The sequence below is a fragment of the Pseudopipra pipra genome, chromosome 9 (assembly GCF_036250125.1).
Source record: "Pseudopipra pipra isolate bDixPip1 chromosome 9, bDixPip1.hap1, whole genome shotgun sequence".
Lineage (NCBI taxonomy): Eukaryota > Metazoa > Chordata > Aves > Passeriformes > Pipridae > Pseudopipra > Pseudopipra pipra.
In genome coordinates, this window is record NC_087557.1 from 12946629 (window position 1) to 12962461 (window position 15833).

At 39.9% G+C, this 15833-nt stretch overlaps 1 long non-coding RNA gene across 1 annotated transcript; it reads right to left on the reverse strand.

The window, feature by feature from the left end:
- Positions 1-5428: 5428 nt before the first annotated feature.
- Positions 5429-12881, reverse strand: LOC135418884 (uncharacterized). The gene is made up of 3 exons (XR_010432715.1): positions 12649-12881; positions 12142-12198; positions 5429-5572 (listed from the first exon to the last, which is right to left on the reverse strand). It is a non-coding gene; the product is annotated as an uncharacterized LOC135418884 (long non-coding RNA).
- Between the last annotated feature and the right edge of the window lie 2952 nt (positions 12882-15833).

The window sequence follows — 15833 nt, forward strand, 5'->3', positions numbered from 1 at the left end:
CATTGCACTGTTTGCATGGCTGTACTCCCTGGTTTCTCAGGGCCCATGGCTGCATTGACTTGACATGTTTGCAAGATAACTTTATGTAAGTTAATTCAGATGCTGTGTCCTGTTGCCTCTGCAAAAATAACTGTTAAATAGTTTTTTAAAACTTTATTGTAGCACTTGATTCCCTTCTTGATTTTCTACAACCATCCAGCTGATCATTGCAGCAGATTTTGTTCTTAATTTCATTACAGTAAATGAGAAGTAACCTCTGCAAAGTCCAATCAGAGGGAATTTCAGCTCTTTATATTGCCTTGTGTCTGCTGTCTTGTACACTGGAGCTGTGCAAGCGAACTAAATTCAGCACAGAGCATTAAACGCTGTCTCTTTTGTAATTAACATCAGAGAGCTGTATGAAGTCTTGAAGCTATGAAATCCTGCAAGTCTTGTCGAAAATGTTTCTTTATAGAGATCTTAAGTGTTATTCAAAGGAACTCACCCTAAAAGATGGAGAACTGCTGGGACATGAAGAACATAAAGCTCTAAGACTGTATGTTGGAGAAAAGTTCCCTCAGAAGCGTGTGTTTAGACGCCTTTGGTGACACTTGCTGCCTTGCCTGCCATGCCTGCAAGTGTGGCCTCACTTTCACTGTTATTGCAACGTGTCAAGTGAAATGAAAACAGAAATTTGGGAAAGGATATAATTAACCTACTTGTAAACATTAACCTTAAATATCTACCTAATTATCTCACTAATTTAATCACTGCATATCTCAAACTTGTTTGTTAAATATTTAATTCTGCGAATTGTTTTTGATACAGAGGTGTGGGGAGCTTTCTGTGAATGTAAGTTACTCTGTAAAACTCTTTGCAAGATCATTGTTGTGTTCGCACTTCATTGAACAAACCCTGCTGTCAACAAGACTTTTAATGGAAATCACAGGAAACTATGCCCTGAGGCTAAGAGATATCGTGCCCTATTATTTTAAAATCTAATGAACACATTGTGCAGAATTTAGACCGGGGTAAACTTCTTCCTGCATATCTTCAGGTTTGATTCCATGGGAGTCTAGAGTGGAAAGTTCTGGGTTTCCTTGTTTCTTTGGTTGCAGTGCAGCTGTACAGTTGTTTCTTACCTATTCACCTCTTTATTACTTGGGGGACTTAGCAAAATGCTGTCCTTGATCTTCAGCCCTTTTTATCAAGTCACTACCTCGTGCTAAAAGTAATCTAAAAGGTGTTTAGATGCTGCAGTTACCATGCCACTCAAAGTGGCTCTAATTATTCCTGAGAGGAAAGTTTTGAATTGGGAGTGTTTGTTGAGAAGATGAAAGCTCCATGTTTGTTCCTTCCTCCCGGATGGGAAGGGGGCTGTGCTCACACTGCCTCCTGCAAACACACACGAGGCCCAGCTGAGCACTGCAAGGAGGGCCTTGGGGATGCCTCCAGCTGCTGGGGCTGGGAGAGGAAACAGCCAGACTGTGGGTGCTGAGGAAAATCCCAGATGGAGCAGACAGCTAACCCAGGACAAGCTCTGGAGGCACCTGAATCCTCTGTTCCATGAGAAGGTAGGGGCTCTCAGCTGTGCAGTGCCTCCCCTCCCTCTATCACTCCCCAGGGGCTTCAGCCAGCCCCACATTTCAGGCTGTACCCACATGGCAGTTCTGCAATGCTATTTTCTTCATTTTTGTTATATAAGTCTCCTTAATTGAGGAAGAAGGTGAAAGATTGGGACTAACATTGTGTTTCTGCACTGTAGTTCTCACTGTCAGATGAAGGTGCAAAGCTGTACTAAATCCAGGTGATGGCTCACAGCAGACCTCTGACAGGAGCCATGTGATTAGTTAGATGTCCATATAAATACCTATTTGCACTATATTACTACCTTATCATATATTATTTGGAATTTCATCCTGATTGTCTGTATTTATTACATACAATTCATACATTTATTTATTACATACAATTCATGTATTTATTATACACAATTCATACATTTATTACACACAATTCATTTATTACATGCACAATTCATACAGTTTAGTTCAATAAGAAACAAATTTCTGTGAATTTGGCTGAATAAAGCTGTGTTTGTTCTTGTTAGTTATCCAAAGTCTCGTTCTTTCTATGCATTATCTCAATTTCTGGGCATTTTTCCCCTTCATTTACTCCAAAAATTACTTCAATACTAATGAAAACTGAAAGACAGCCAAGACAGGGTGAACTTTTGGACAATTTATGCAAACATGACAGATGAGAATAGATTTACTATAAACATGCCAGGCACAAAAGACTTGACTGCTTTTTAAATACAGTGATACTGGAAGAGATTTATGGATATTTTCAACTGTTCATTAAAGAGAAAGATATTTTGAAACTATAGGCACTATCCTTTTATCTGTTTTTGCCTTCCAGGCTGAGTTGCAAATGTTTGATGTTTTCTTCACCAAAAAATAAAAGTAGTTATGAATTTATTTCTCCCAAGCACTTCCATTTTTGTGTCAATTTACAGTTTTTATTACATTTCTGGCAGTCCAAATTATGGTGTTTGGAGAGCACCTAGAGTCCACAGCTCTGAGTTTTCTGAAAATAGGGATGAAGTTCACTTAGTGATGCTTTCTGGCCACTGTCTTTTTTCTTCTCCGTTGTCATAAAAGGTTAATAAAATCTATGAATACTTTAACTGCCTGCTAGACCAACCAACCAATAAAAGGTTATTCTGATCTAAGTTACTGGAAGCCTCTTGAACTGAGAAAGCTAACATGCAGTAACTAGTACCTGCTGGATCAGATTAATAAAATGCAAAGTCCTAGAGATGAAAATCATGTCTAAATATGGTCCCTGTAGTTGTCCAAGGCATCAATTCCTAGAGCCAGATAGGCATATACTTAACTGTATATTCTCAGAGTCTGCTTCTGTGCCCTTAAAAATCAATAGTAAGCCTTGCTTTCAACTTCAGTGCAACTGAGGTTGTTGGCAGTCGATGATTTTGCAAGATCAGTTCAAGATATTGGAATAGTTTCATGGAATTATTGGATTCTTTCTTTCTAAAACAGTGTTAAACTCATATAAGTAGTAAGAATTTAAACGCGAAAATATATGCTCTTGCATTGCTTCTTAAAAACAGTGTATCTTGCCAAATCTCTCCTATCAAGTCAAAACAGTGCACCAAAATGATAGCAGGAAGAATTGTGCAGTGCTTGAAAAATCTAATCCTGCATACTCACAGTGCTGACTATGCCCTCATTCTTTGAAAAGATGGAGAAAGAGCAGATTTGGATGGAAAATAACAGTTTTCATCGCAACCTTAGAAAGATATTGACAATTTTATAGCAGAATCATTTGAGCATTCTGAGAGCCTTCAAAAAAAGGCAGAAACCTTAATAAATGCTTCATTTTGGAAAAATGGATAGCTGAAAGTACTATTTTAGCAATTTTTACTGGACTTGCATTTCCAGCTTTTTAAAATTAATTTAAGAGCCACAAACCAACACACATTTATGAATAACATAATGAAGTTGGAGATAATGCAAATGTCTTTATAAATAACATGGTATAGCTTAAATCATTATTTTTAATGCTTCTTTTTTTTCCCCCCCATAAGAACAGGTCTGTGCTGGTCTACATTAATTAAATCTAGGTAGGATTCTAAGGCCAGATCATCATTACTTCTGTGTCGCTGATTTAAATCTGCAGTAAAACATTTCTCCATTTAGTTTGGTGCTTTTGTGTCATATTTCATACACTAGTTGTCTCTTAATTAAATCCATGATGGCCCACCAACACAGACTATTAAAATAACTATACTTTGCACTTGACATATTTATGAGACAGATTCATAAGAGTATAGACTGATACTTGAACTACTCACTGAGAAATGCTAATAAGATTATGATGAAGGTAAGATTAGAACATTCGTCTCCCTTTTTGCTTCTCTCTTCTTTTTAGAAAATTATTTTTATAACTGCAATTCACTATTTCTATTCCAGGCTCTTTGATGTTGTTGTATATACCAACAGTTCTTTCTGTGTGGATTTATTGTAGCAATGAAGAGTGGGAAACTGCTAATTTATATCACATCAGTAAAGTGCATAACTATTGTGTTCCTTGAATTATGAATGTTTGCAGACGTCTGTAAAACCTTCGCATGGGATTGACATGTGCAAGATGATACCTTTGGAATTGGGTGATGAAAAATATGGATTATCATGAAGTGCCACATTGTTTTTCCTTTACTGCCTTACTCCTTCAGAGCTCCTGCAGGTGTAGGGATGGCTGAGTCTGCTCCTCTGTGAGGGAGGAGGCAGTGGCATTGTGCCTGTGACCCCTCACTGCATGTTGTGCCAGGCAGGATGTGGCCTTGGTTCCCCAGCTCCATGTTTGAGAAAAACATTGCTGAAAGAGCTGCTGAATGAAAATCATCAAGGATTTCTATAATTTTTTAGGACCAAGATGTTCACCTCTGAGGGACCTTTCCTCTCTCTCCCTTTTTTCCCATTCACATTCTTTCATGGAAGGGCTCCCACTCATGACTGTGTCTGGGGTCCAGGTGTGGTCACAAATGGAGAGCAGCTTGGAGGGTATTAATTTTTCAAGTGGGGTATACAGAAACCCATAGCTATATGGTGTTCAGATTTTTTTGAGGGTAATACATCCCTGTGCTTCATTCTGATATTCTCCATGAAAGTGGCAAAAACATCAAATGTTGGGATTTGATGTAGAGATAAATACAATATTAGAAAGTAAGAATAATAAAGATATATTAAATATTTCATCCTCTACAGAAATAAACCAGCTACAGTTCAGGGAGCTTCACTAAACACATTAAGTCTAATAAAATCGCCTACACGTACTCCTGACACTAGTAGTAATTAAAATAACTTGTTTCAAAAAACTGGTCCTATACATGAATACTTATTGGCAATTATTTCTAAGTTCTTCAAACCAAAGATAAAGTAATTTGATTCACACACAATGTTCTTGTAAACGTCGTTCATACTGAGTTTTATATGCAGCTTAGGACTGTTAATTGCCATTTTGAGCCTCACAGTAAAATAGAGTTCAATATGTCGCTTTTTCTAAAGTATTGAGAAATGTTTGAGAAATGCTTGCCTTAGTCTAATCAACTGTGAATAATTTATTTCTTAGTCCTACTTTTCAATATAAATGGATCTGACTTTTCTCCGAGCTTCTCAAGTCTAATCAACTTGTTACATTCATTTAATTAGGGAAATCTGTAACGAACTGTGAAATGTATGTACCAACAGGCTTTTTTGTTGTGTAAAATTGGCATATCTTCATTGCGAATGTGATTGTGACTGTTTATACTGACAGGTAGCCTCTACTAAACAAATAAAATTTTTTTTCTACACAGATAGGTCAATATGAATAGCATATAAGCTCTTTTCTGAACCACCTCTCTCCTGTTGGACCCACCACCCAGCTTCCCCAATTCACGCAGTTGTAGCTTTCAGGCAATTCTCATTTCTGAGACAGAAGTGTTCTTCCATGCTTCAGACTGGAGGAGGATGTAGTAGAGGTGTGACATATAAGAGTGTGGATAAGAGACTTTTTAGTCACAGTGAGCCTGAAAAAGATCATCACAGTAGAATATTAAAACACTGGCACAAGCTTATGGTCAGGATCTGCACGCCACACAGTTACCCACAAAGGGGTGAGCTCAGGCACTGAGTAAAAGTCCTGTGTTTCCCAGCCTGACATAATTTGTTCTCATTTCTCTGAGAAACAGCATCATAGGAAGGGTAAAATAAAGGGCTCTTATATCACATATGGATTTGTTTTTAAAAAGACTGTATTTATTTGTTAAAAGATGTTCAGAAGTCCATAATTTCTCCCATATTCCTGTGATATGAGAAAATTTTTTATTAAAAATAAAGAGAAATGCTATGGGGATTGATGTATTATTTTTTTTTCTCCTTGTGCTCAGACAAATTCTTCAGACTCAGAGAAAAAGTCCTCAACCCTGGTCTAAAATACTGTCCAGTGCTTATGGGTTATAATATGAAAATCATCAAAACTGTCCTTGACAGGATGTTTCTTTCGATTAGTTGATTAAAATGGTTTATTGTTGCCTACAGCATCATTACTTTAAATGTATTTTTTTACAAAGAGCAGATGTGTCCACTGTTTCTCTTCATGTGGTTTCTGATAAATATGGAAGTGAAATTACTATCTTGGCAGATCCCTCCCATGGAATTTCAGAAAGGGAGAGGGAAAGGTGAGGGGCTCAGTGATGGGGCTGGGGTACCTGCTGAGTTGGGAGTGCAGGGCAGGGGAGCGGTGGCAGCACTCGGGCACAGGGGTACAATGGCACTGCAAAGAATTGGAGGCAAAGCATGCAAACCTGCAAGCACCAAGTGCTCAGAGTAGGAAAAAAACCTGGCCAAAATCTGGAATTATCTGCCTGGTAATGCTGTATGTCTGCTCTGACAAAGCAAGAAGAGAGTTTTCACATTTTTTCAGATGGACAACTCTAAAGTTTCAGTCAGAACGTGGAAGTGGAGAGCAGCTGATCCTAAAACACTAAATAAGGTTGCATCAGTATAAAATCTTATCTATCTACTGCTGTGACAAAGAAAACTGAAAAGTCTAAGTCTTCAGGATGCACATTATCCTTTCTTTGTTTTCTTGTCCCATCCATGTTTGATGGGGGAGCTGAAATCTCAATACTATTTCCAAATCTAGGGGTCATTTCAAGCAATAGTTATGGTATGAATAGCTTTCCATCCCCCAGCACAATTTTTCTAAGACATGTTGTCATCTAATGATAATGGAGTCTTTCATTAGTGAATCACAAGTTATTGGACATGTGACCTTATGTTCAATAAATATTTATTTGAGAATTATAGGTTAATTAATTTCCATTGTTTCTGTTTTAATTCTATACATGCTTATACTATACAATTAGAGACAAACAAAGAGAACCACGAGTAAATGTTGCTCATACAAAATGTTTCTATTACCCTTTACTTTTAAAACCATTAATAGATTATTAGGAGATACAAACATAGGAGGCCATGGATCATATTTGCATGTTAATGAAATTCATGAATTATACATTATTTGCTATGGAGAGTACTAGAAACAATATTCTTCCTTTCTAATAGCTATAAAAGCTAGCAGTTTCCTGGAGCACACATCACATCCCCTCTGCAATACCTTCTAATAGAAAGAAAGAAATCCAGCTCTTCAAAGCAATCTCTCACTAAATGAAATAGATTTGTTTGTGTTGCTTTGCAACACACAAGTGTGACAGTTCATTTTAAACAAAATAGTTTTAATAATGTCATTACTAATATCTATTTGGTCATCTCTCTGAAAAATGTTGTTTTAATAGGAATGTTTCATTTTAATAAATGGCAGAAGGGGCAAGCTGCCCTGAGTCAGCAGGAAGTGGATATACACCAGAGAACAGGCTGATTGTGTTAGATTCATCCAGAACATTGAACAGCACACAGACAGTCCAAGAAAAAGCAACTGGCTGTATTCAAATGATTAGTCTTACTGCTATGCTGTAGCACAGATTCACACATTCTTCTATTATTCCTTGACCTTCTGCCAAAAACTCCCACTTGAAGTAATAATTAGAATTAGTGCTTCCAGTGCATGCTTCCATCTTCCTAACAAACAGTAATGAAATGTGGCTTTTACAAAATATGCAGTTAATTAAACTTCTTTTTTGAACATTGTTTGATTAATACAGTTCTCCTGTGCTAGCCCCTTATTATGCCTGAGTATCTCTACCTGAGGTTGGTGAATTGGAAGAAAAGCACTATCAATAGGATAAGTGAAATTTTAGAATTTTGCACTTTAAATTTGTTTATGGGGTTGGTTTTTTTCCCTTCTTGTTTTGTCTCTGTCTTGGAATAAACTGGAAAGATAGCCATTATTTGTAATCTTGTTTTTTTAAGTTGAAGACAGTATGTGTATTATATAACTACTCTACAAATACCCTCAGCATGAATATAAAGAACTCATATATCGAGTGCTACAAGATAATAAGTGGATTTCTAGGCAAGCTTTTTGAAAAGATGTCTCAGCACCGTATTGCTTAATAACACTATGCAAATAGATATTCTGATTTCATTTTTTTAAATATTATTTCATGCTTTTTTATTGTCTGCCTTAATTATCCAAATGCTGAACAAGTATAGTCTTTTGATTGATGAGAGTTCCACCCCTTTACCCACACCCCTGCAGATATGAGGCTCCACAGTTTAGTACCATAAATCACTGTGATTGTATAACTTAACTACTGTATGATCAGAGATCACATGCAGTGTTAGCCTAGATATGCATTCATCCTCTGTTATGAATGTTTTAGGGCTAAATTTATTCTGGATGTTTGGAGAAATATAAGTTTCTTCGCTTAAGAAAGGAATGCATTTTAAATAAGCAATTCTCCAACAACTGGAAATAATCACAAAAGTCTTCTATTTGCAAGTTTCATTACTGAGAGTCATTTCATCACTTTAGGAGAAATCCTTTCAGAGGAAAACAACAATTAAACCCCTCCCCCCAGGCTCTGACAGCTAACAATCTATGGATCAGCCATTTTAGTAATTAACCACAATTCCTCTGATTTGTGAATTTCCAGATGATGAGGCAGGAAGCAAGTTACATCTTGGAGAAATTGCCCTCAGGAGAGAGGAAAAACTATTGCGAGGTTGACAGCACAACCTTGCACTAGCACAGTTTCCCTTCCCCAGTGGTTCAAGGAGTTCCAAGCACCCTCCTGTAAATCATCAGCTCACATCTATTTATTATCTTCCAGCCCACTGCACAACACTATCTGTTACACACGGATACCAGCAATATTACAAGGTGGACTCAAGGGATAAGAGACAGCAAACCCTGCACACCTCCTATGCCTGAGTCACACCCGCTATAAAGTCAGATTCTGTTCATAAAGTGCATACTGTTGTCAGAAATGAAACAATATGAACCAAATTGTTTCAGAGTTGGGGTTTTTTTAGTGTTTCTCCAATATGCTCGATCTTATCATCTTTGTGTTATTATACAGAGACAAAATTTATCTGCATAGCAATGGACAAAATGTCTATGAAAATATTGCTATCCATTCAATGATTGTTGTTATATTTGGAGTAGGCACCAGCCTCACTCTGTGATGCTTGTCCTGGAATATCAATAAATAAATCATAAAAGCCAATGCTTCAAATATTGAAAAATTCACACTTCAAACTGTGTTTTGAACTATGCTGAGAGCAATGCCTCAGATTGTCCTTTTGCTTTATATGAACAGAGGAAATTCAAAGTAGGAGGAACTCTCTCCCGGGATTTGGCACCAGGGAGTGCCACAAACCATCAGCCTTCCTGTCTCTGCTGTACCAACGAAGCCTCTCCAGGGATGTACCACGAGGAGCAGACAGTGTGTCTGGGGAGTTAATGTGGCTTCAGATGAAATTATCTCCTACAGAATCCATCTTGCCTGTTGGTTGTGTGCACGCAAAGAAGCTGGGCACAGCAGGGCAGGTGAAGCCTCAAGAAAAGTAGAAGCATATCCTTATGACTCTGTTAAGTGAAGTTCCTTCCACCACAGACTTAAGGTGCCGGTGAAAATGTGACATCACAACTCTTTTTATCCTTCTGTCTGGGGTACGGTATGAACTCACTGAAGTCCACTCCTCACTCATAACAGATGTCTAAATTATATGGTGTGAATGACAGCATTAAAAGGAGAAACAGGGGCAAATGCCATTCTGAGTACACTCCAGTTCAAGCACAAGTGTTTGGGCTGATGCCCAAGTTACAGAATGACTTTCCATGGTTTGTGTCGTGCAGGGGACCACTAGGCAATTCTAATGCTTCTTTTTCTTTTGCTTTAAAAGGACTGAAATTAGCTGAAAGCTAAAATTAAGAATGGTATTTTTTAGTAATTGTAAATGCAATGCTAGACTAGCACTGGAAGTCGCTCAGGTACATCTATTCAAAGACCAGAAGAAAAAGCACTGCAGGTACTCAGTGCTTTATCTGATTAGAAAACAGCCTGGCACAGATGTGATTTCTGCTCCATATATCAAGCTATGGCAGGTTTTTGCTGCTTCATTATGAAAGCATCTGAAGTAAAATAGGTTTTGGAACATAAAAAATGACAAATTTGGAAAAATATCTATATGCCAGATGGGTGTAGGAAGAATCCTTGTGACAAATATATTATTAAGGGAATATGCATAAGGAAAGAAAGTGTGCCCAGTTCTTCCAAGGATGGACAGGCAGGAAAGGTAGCGTCTCACTGTGTCTAATGTATTCTCATCTAATCTAAATCTAATTAATTATGTTGCATCGCTGACATAAAATCCAGGCACCGCACACTACAATGGTCGGCTGCGGTGGGGCTTCGGCACGGCTGGGGATTGCTTTGCCTTCCCTGTTTTTCTTTGCTTTCCTCGGGGACTGCGGGTCAGGGTGACAACATCTCCCCTGAGGAAAGGCTAATGCAAGCAGACGGGGCTTTAGCTGCGCACCACAGGCAGGACGGCATGAGCTCATCCTCGTCTCCTGCGTTACCACTGCTCCGGCCTCCACCAAGGATGCTGCTTGGAGGGGTTTTATTGCAGACCGTGGGTGCTCCAGGATGCCTTCTCCTTGTGCTTTGTGAAGAAATGGGGGCACTTTGGCAGTGTCTCTCTTACTGAACTGATGCTTTTGAAGCTGAGTTCAACGTCTCAGAGATGGTGCCCGGAGTGCCTGGGCAGACAGCTCAGCACACAGCTCCTGGCAGTCGGCTTCCCAGTGTAGGAAGGGTTATTGTTATTCGTAGCTCGCCCACCTGAGCTCCCTGGCTCACGTGAGGCTGTGTGGGACAGCACAGGGGTGCACGAGGTTGGGGGTACATGGTGCAGAGGAAAGAGGCTGAGCTCTGGTGCCACGAGGCTCCTGGACAGGCTGGGGCTATGCAGCAGGTCAGGTTGTGGGGCAAGACTGATGCAGGGGGAAACTTCAGCTTTGCAGTGTGGGGCCACTGGGGTTCTGCAGTCCAGACTGGTGGGGCCAGGCACCTCAGGTTTCCTCAGACCCCTGAGGAAACATTACTGCCTCTTCCTTGTAAGCAGGCAAGTCAGTATTTCAGCTTTAGAATAAATAACCCAGAAGGACATGCATGCTCTGGCCAGTTCTGCATCTGGGTGGCCGACCAGACCTGATATGGTTTTAATAGCAGCTGGACAAGCTGCAAGGAGATATTACACACAACTGAAAGGGATCTTAGCCTTTGGTTATTCCCAAAGATGGGATACCATACCTGGTTTGGATTCAAGGTGCAAATGATCTAGCCATGATTAATGTCTTCAGTACTGAAATAGAAATGGAGGCAGGGAGGATGGTACAGCAATCGTATCATTTGGCTTCACATAATTTGATTTTACTGATGCCTCATCCACTATCTGATTACTCTTTTCCTATTTAAACCCAGCCAAACCAGGAGGCTTTTGCTCACAGGCTTTTAGTACTATTTTATTTGGCAGTTATGGAATAAAAGAATTTTAGTATTGCCTTAGAATTTCTCCTGACATCTATCACAACCAATCCAGCTCATATGTGGGTGAACTGTGTTTTGATCCAATTATAAAATTCTATTGGAGTCTTGTTACATTCTTATCCCATGTGCATGTTGAAAAATTCAAGAGCAAAAGAAAATTCTACAAAATGTTTCTCATTTACTGTAGGCTTGGAGACACAAAACTGCATCACACAGTCATTTGTGGAGGCTAATAGCAAACTAGAAAAACAACATATTCCTCAGGAAGAAACCCACCCTGTTAATCAGCAACAAGATTTAGAGGGAGAATAGTAAAATCTGTGTATAGATATTGCTGTCAATAGTCTTTTGGGGAAACAGCCTTAGTTTTGTTAATTGTAGAAACAAGAACTTTGCTGGTGTTCTTCCAGCAGTTATGATGACAAAGGATCCACCCATCTGAAGACAATTTTGAGAATGCATAAAAATGACAAATTTGAAGAGAACCCAGACACAAAATGACCAAGGTAACACACAGCTAATATCCCAATGGTTTGTAATGACAATAATACTTAAAAATGAAGATACTTTACACACTCTTAGCATCTCTATAACAAAAATGCATTATTAAATGAACAACTCATGCACTATTTGATTACCATGATGGAGAAGTTGATGTAGGATATTTCTGTCCCAACACTTCCACTGTCTTCAGGCTACAAAATATAATAAAACAAATTAGATGTCTTCCTTGCTCATTGGCTATGGAAAGCCACACAGAGGCATAACTTCACAGAGTGCTTCTCCCAGCAGAGGAAAAACACTTGCTCCAAAGCTTTGTGGCTCCATCGTGGTGGAGTCTTTTACACACCTACTATCAGAATCACCATCCTAAAGCTGTGTGACTAGGAAGGTGCCAGGACCAAGCCAGCAGCCTTAGGCAAGAGCAAGTGACCCTGCAGCCAAACCACAGTGACAGGGCCAGGGCCAAGCCTGGAGCTCAGTCTTCAGCTGGGAGAAGTTCAGCCACATGGAAAAGCCAACAACTCTTTGAGTTTTGCAAATACTGAATGCAATTCATCCCTTTTGGGTCTGCAGTGATCCTACCTGCTGCCCCCAATAGCGGATGCTATGTGGCACTGCTGGGATGGATGTCTCTACCTTACCTGGCTGAAGTGTGCCCTCCATGTGGATCACTGAGGCCACTGTGCTCCAAGGCAGCAAGAAACAGGTACTGAGAGCAGCCTGGACATGGGTGGCCCCACAGGGTGCTGGTGCAGGCACCCTGCACTGCTGGGCTGGCTCTGCTGGCACTGTGAAATGTGCAGGAAGAGGCTGGAAGGGGAACTCCCAGCAGCAGTCACCAAACCCAAGCAACCCATCCACACACAAGGACAAGGAGGAGTACATATATTCACAAACCATGTTAGATCATTCCCAAGGCTGTCTGCTCTTGGTTACATCAGTTTTGCCTGCCTGTGATTCCAGCAGCTTAATAGTTATCCTGTTTTCCTTATTTCTGAGGGTACAGACAGGTTATTGGTCTTCAGCTCTGGAATGCCGTCTGTGTTTCTGCGCCCCGTGGGAGGCTGATAAACGTGGCACCTCTCCGTGGCTTCCCCAGGTCACTCTGAGCCCCATCATTAAACTCTGACACAAAAATGTGTTTAGTCACAGAAGCAGATTGCTTCCATGAAGTGCAGAAATGTAATTTGCCAGTACTTACGCTACAATATTAAATACTAACATGAAGCTCTTTCCCCTTTTCAGTTCTTTATAGCAAAAAATACTTGGTGTGAAATCTTGTTTCTACAAGGGTCAGTGATAAAATCTGCAGCAGCGACAGAGCAGCTTCTGCCCTTCCTATGGTGAGTGGTTTTATTGGTTTTGCATTTAAAGCTGTTCCAATACGTCAGTGCTTTCATTGCCAGTCCAGAGCACTTGTACACTCTCAAAGCCGGTGAAGAGGTCATCTCCATACTTCCCTTACCCCAGCTGTGTCCCATGCAGGAACAGCCCTTGCTAGGGCTTATTCTCCCGTGGAAATGAGCAGTGTTTCAATTCTGAGGCAGAACACACTCCAAGCGCAGCCGTAAGCCAACACGCCTCACCCCAGGCTCCAGCCCGCTGTAGTTAATCATTAAATAATTCCCCTGGTGATGTTATCCTGTGCTGATAAATTACAGATTTCATTGTTTTGCCTGGAGCAGCTTTAAATTGTGTTAATTTCATCGAAGATTGACACTGGCTTTTATTTCCTTTTGCTACTGTTTTGTCCTGTAAAGTGACACACACTACAGACTTCAGATTGCTCATGTAAGTGATACAACAGATTTTCTCCTCATATATGGAAAAAATTCTAATCATAGGCTTTGAAATATCAAGAACTTTGAGATCAATAAAATAATAATGATAGTGTATTAAAAGAGGAATATTACCACAAATCAAATAGCTTTTAAAACAACCTTATTGTTGACCATGTTTTTATACATGTGATCTCAGAATGATTTCTAATTTTATACAGCAGTGAATTTATTCCACCTACAGTACACGTTTCTGACACAGGGTTTTCTCAAAAACTGAAGATAAAATACATTATACATCTTCCTGATGAACCAAACTATCGTTGATCTGATTCTCTCTTTTGGCAATGGAAAAAATATCCCCAGGTAGTCCTACTCTTTATGGGCAAAAGAAAAAGGCTATTTTAAATTAGTGGGATCTTGATCGGTTCTTTTATGGCAAATTCCACATATTTTGGAACAATTATTGTAGCAGTTCAATGTGTATTGAATAAAAGATACTGAAAATTTCAGAGCTGTAATTTGCAACTACAAAACTGATATTAAATAACTTCTGTACCAGCAACAATGTGACACAATACAATAGTCTGTTGTGGTAAATAAGAGAAGGTTTTGATTGTGCACTGTTGTAGCTCCCTGAGCAGAATGTTGAGTTCAACTAGGAAATACTGAATAAAACTTCATATCCCCTCTGAGGTTCCATATCAAAGATGGTATTTTTAATAGAGGTCTCTCCCCATAATTTCACTTACCTGGGGTTTGCTTTGGTGGGTTTTTGTATTTTTTTTAAGTATGTGTTATATTTTTTTAAGCATGTGTTATAATGCAGTCTAAGCCCCCACTTTGCTGTAAATGTACACAGAAATTAATTGAACAATAAATGAGGTGTCAGGTGCCCTGAGATACTGATAGGTGTTAATGGCCCTGACCAGCCTCACCTGGGGCATCCCACCCCCTCCATGGATCAGAATTTAAGCTCAGCCCTTGGCAGCAGCTTCTTTCTGAACAATGCTGTAGGGCTCCTGGTCCCTGCCTCCTGCTGATGTGAATTCTGCCCTGCGTATGGACCTCCAAGCTTGGTGACAGAGCTGTCCTGTCAGTATGAACCTGTCTGGCAGTCTGTGGAATGTATCTGGTTTTGACCCTGACCTTTATATTGGCCACTAATCTTGGCCCCCAGACCTACGTTGTTGCCATGAATTTGCCTGATATTGGGACTTGAGGTTGAAGCTGCCCTGCTCTCCTCATCAGCTGGGATGGGACTGGCCGTAATACTGCCACCAGCTCCTGCCTCCCTGTCCTGCTGGAAGAAGACATGGGTTAGTCAAGGTAAATAAATCTGTTAATAGAGTTTACTTAACCTGAAGGAACCTGCTTTCATCCCATGTCTCCACCCACTATTTCTTATTAGAAGGCTGAACTTCATTAGGAAAACAAAAATTAGCTAGATTTAATATCCTATAGCAACTAATCTGGGATAGCTTTTCAGATCTAGTTTTCCAGACTTTTCCCCAGAAACACAGGGACAAGAGCTGCAGCTCCTTCAAGGATGCAGCTGGAGGAAGCTTGAGCTGACACAGACCTGCTGCTGAGTTTGTGCTATCCTGTGCAGCCAAAAGGTTTCTGTGGAAATCGGTGCTTGCTCACCTGCCTGACCTTGTGTCTACTTACTCTGTATGCAAACCTAAACTATTATTCAAGAATTTCACAAATGAAGACATGAGCCTCCTGGCATCCATGTCTTTTGTGCAGGTCATGGTAGAAGAGATGGGGCAGTGGTGGTTGGGAGCTGAGAAGAAGTTGGATGGTTTGTCTTAGTTTGCTTTCTTTGGACAAAGTGTGAGGCAATGAGTTGATCAAAATCTCATGGATCGTTTCAAGGTAGCTGTAGTGATTTGCAGCAGAACGGATCAAGGTAAAATTTCCCTGAATACTCCTCAATAAACATCAGGCTCTAAAGAAACCTATGGCACTACTTCAGATATTTAGCAGAACAACTTAGATGTGTAGGCCATTTAAGGAAATTGGATAAATAATTGGCCTTATGT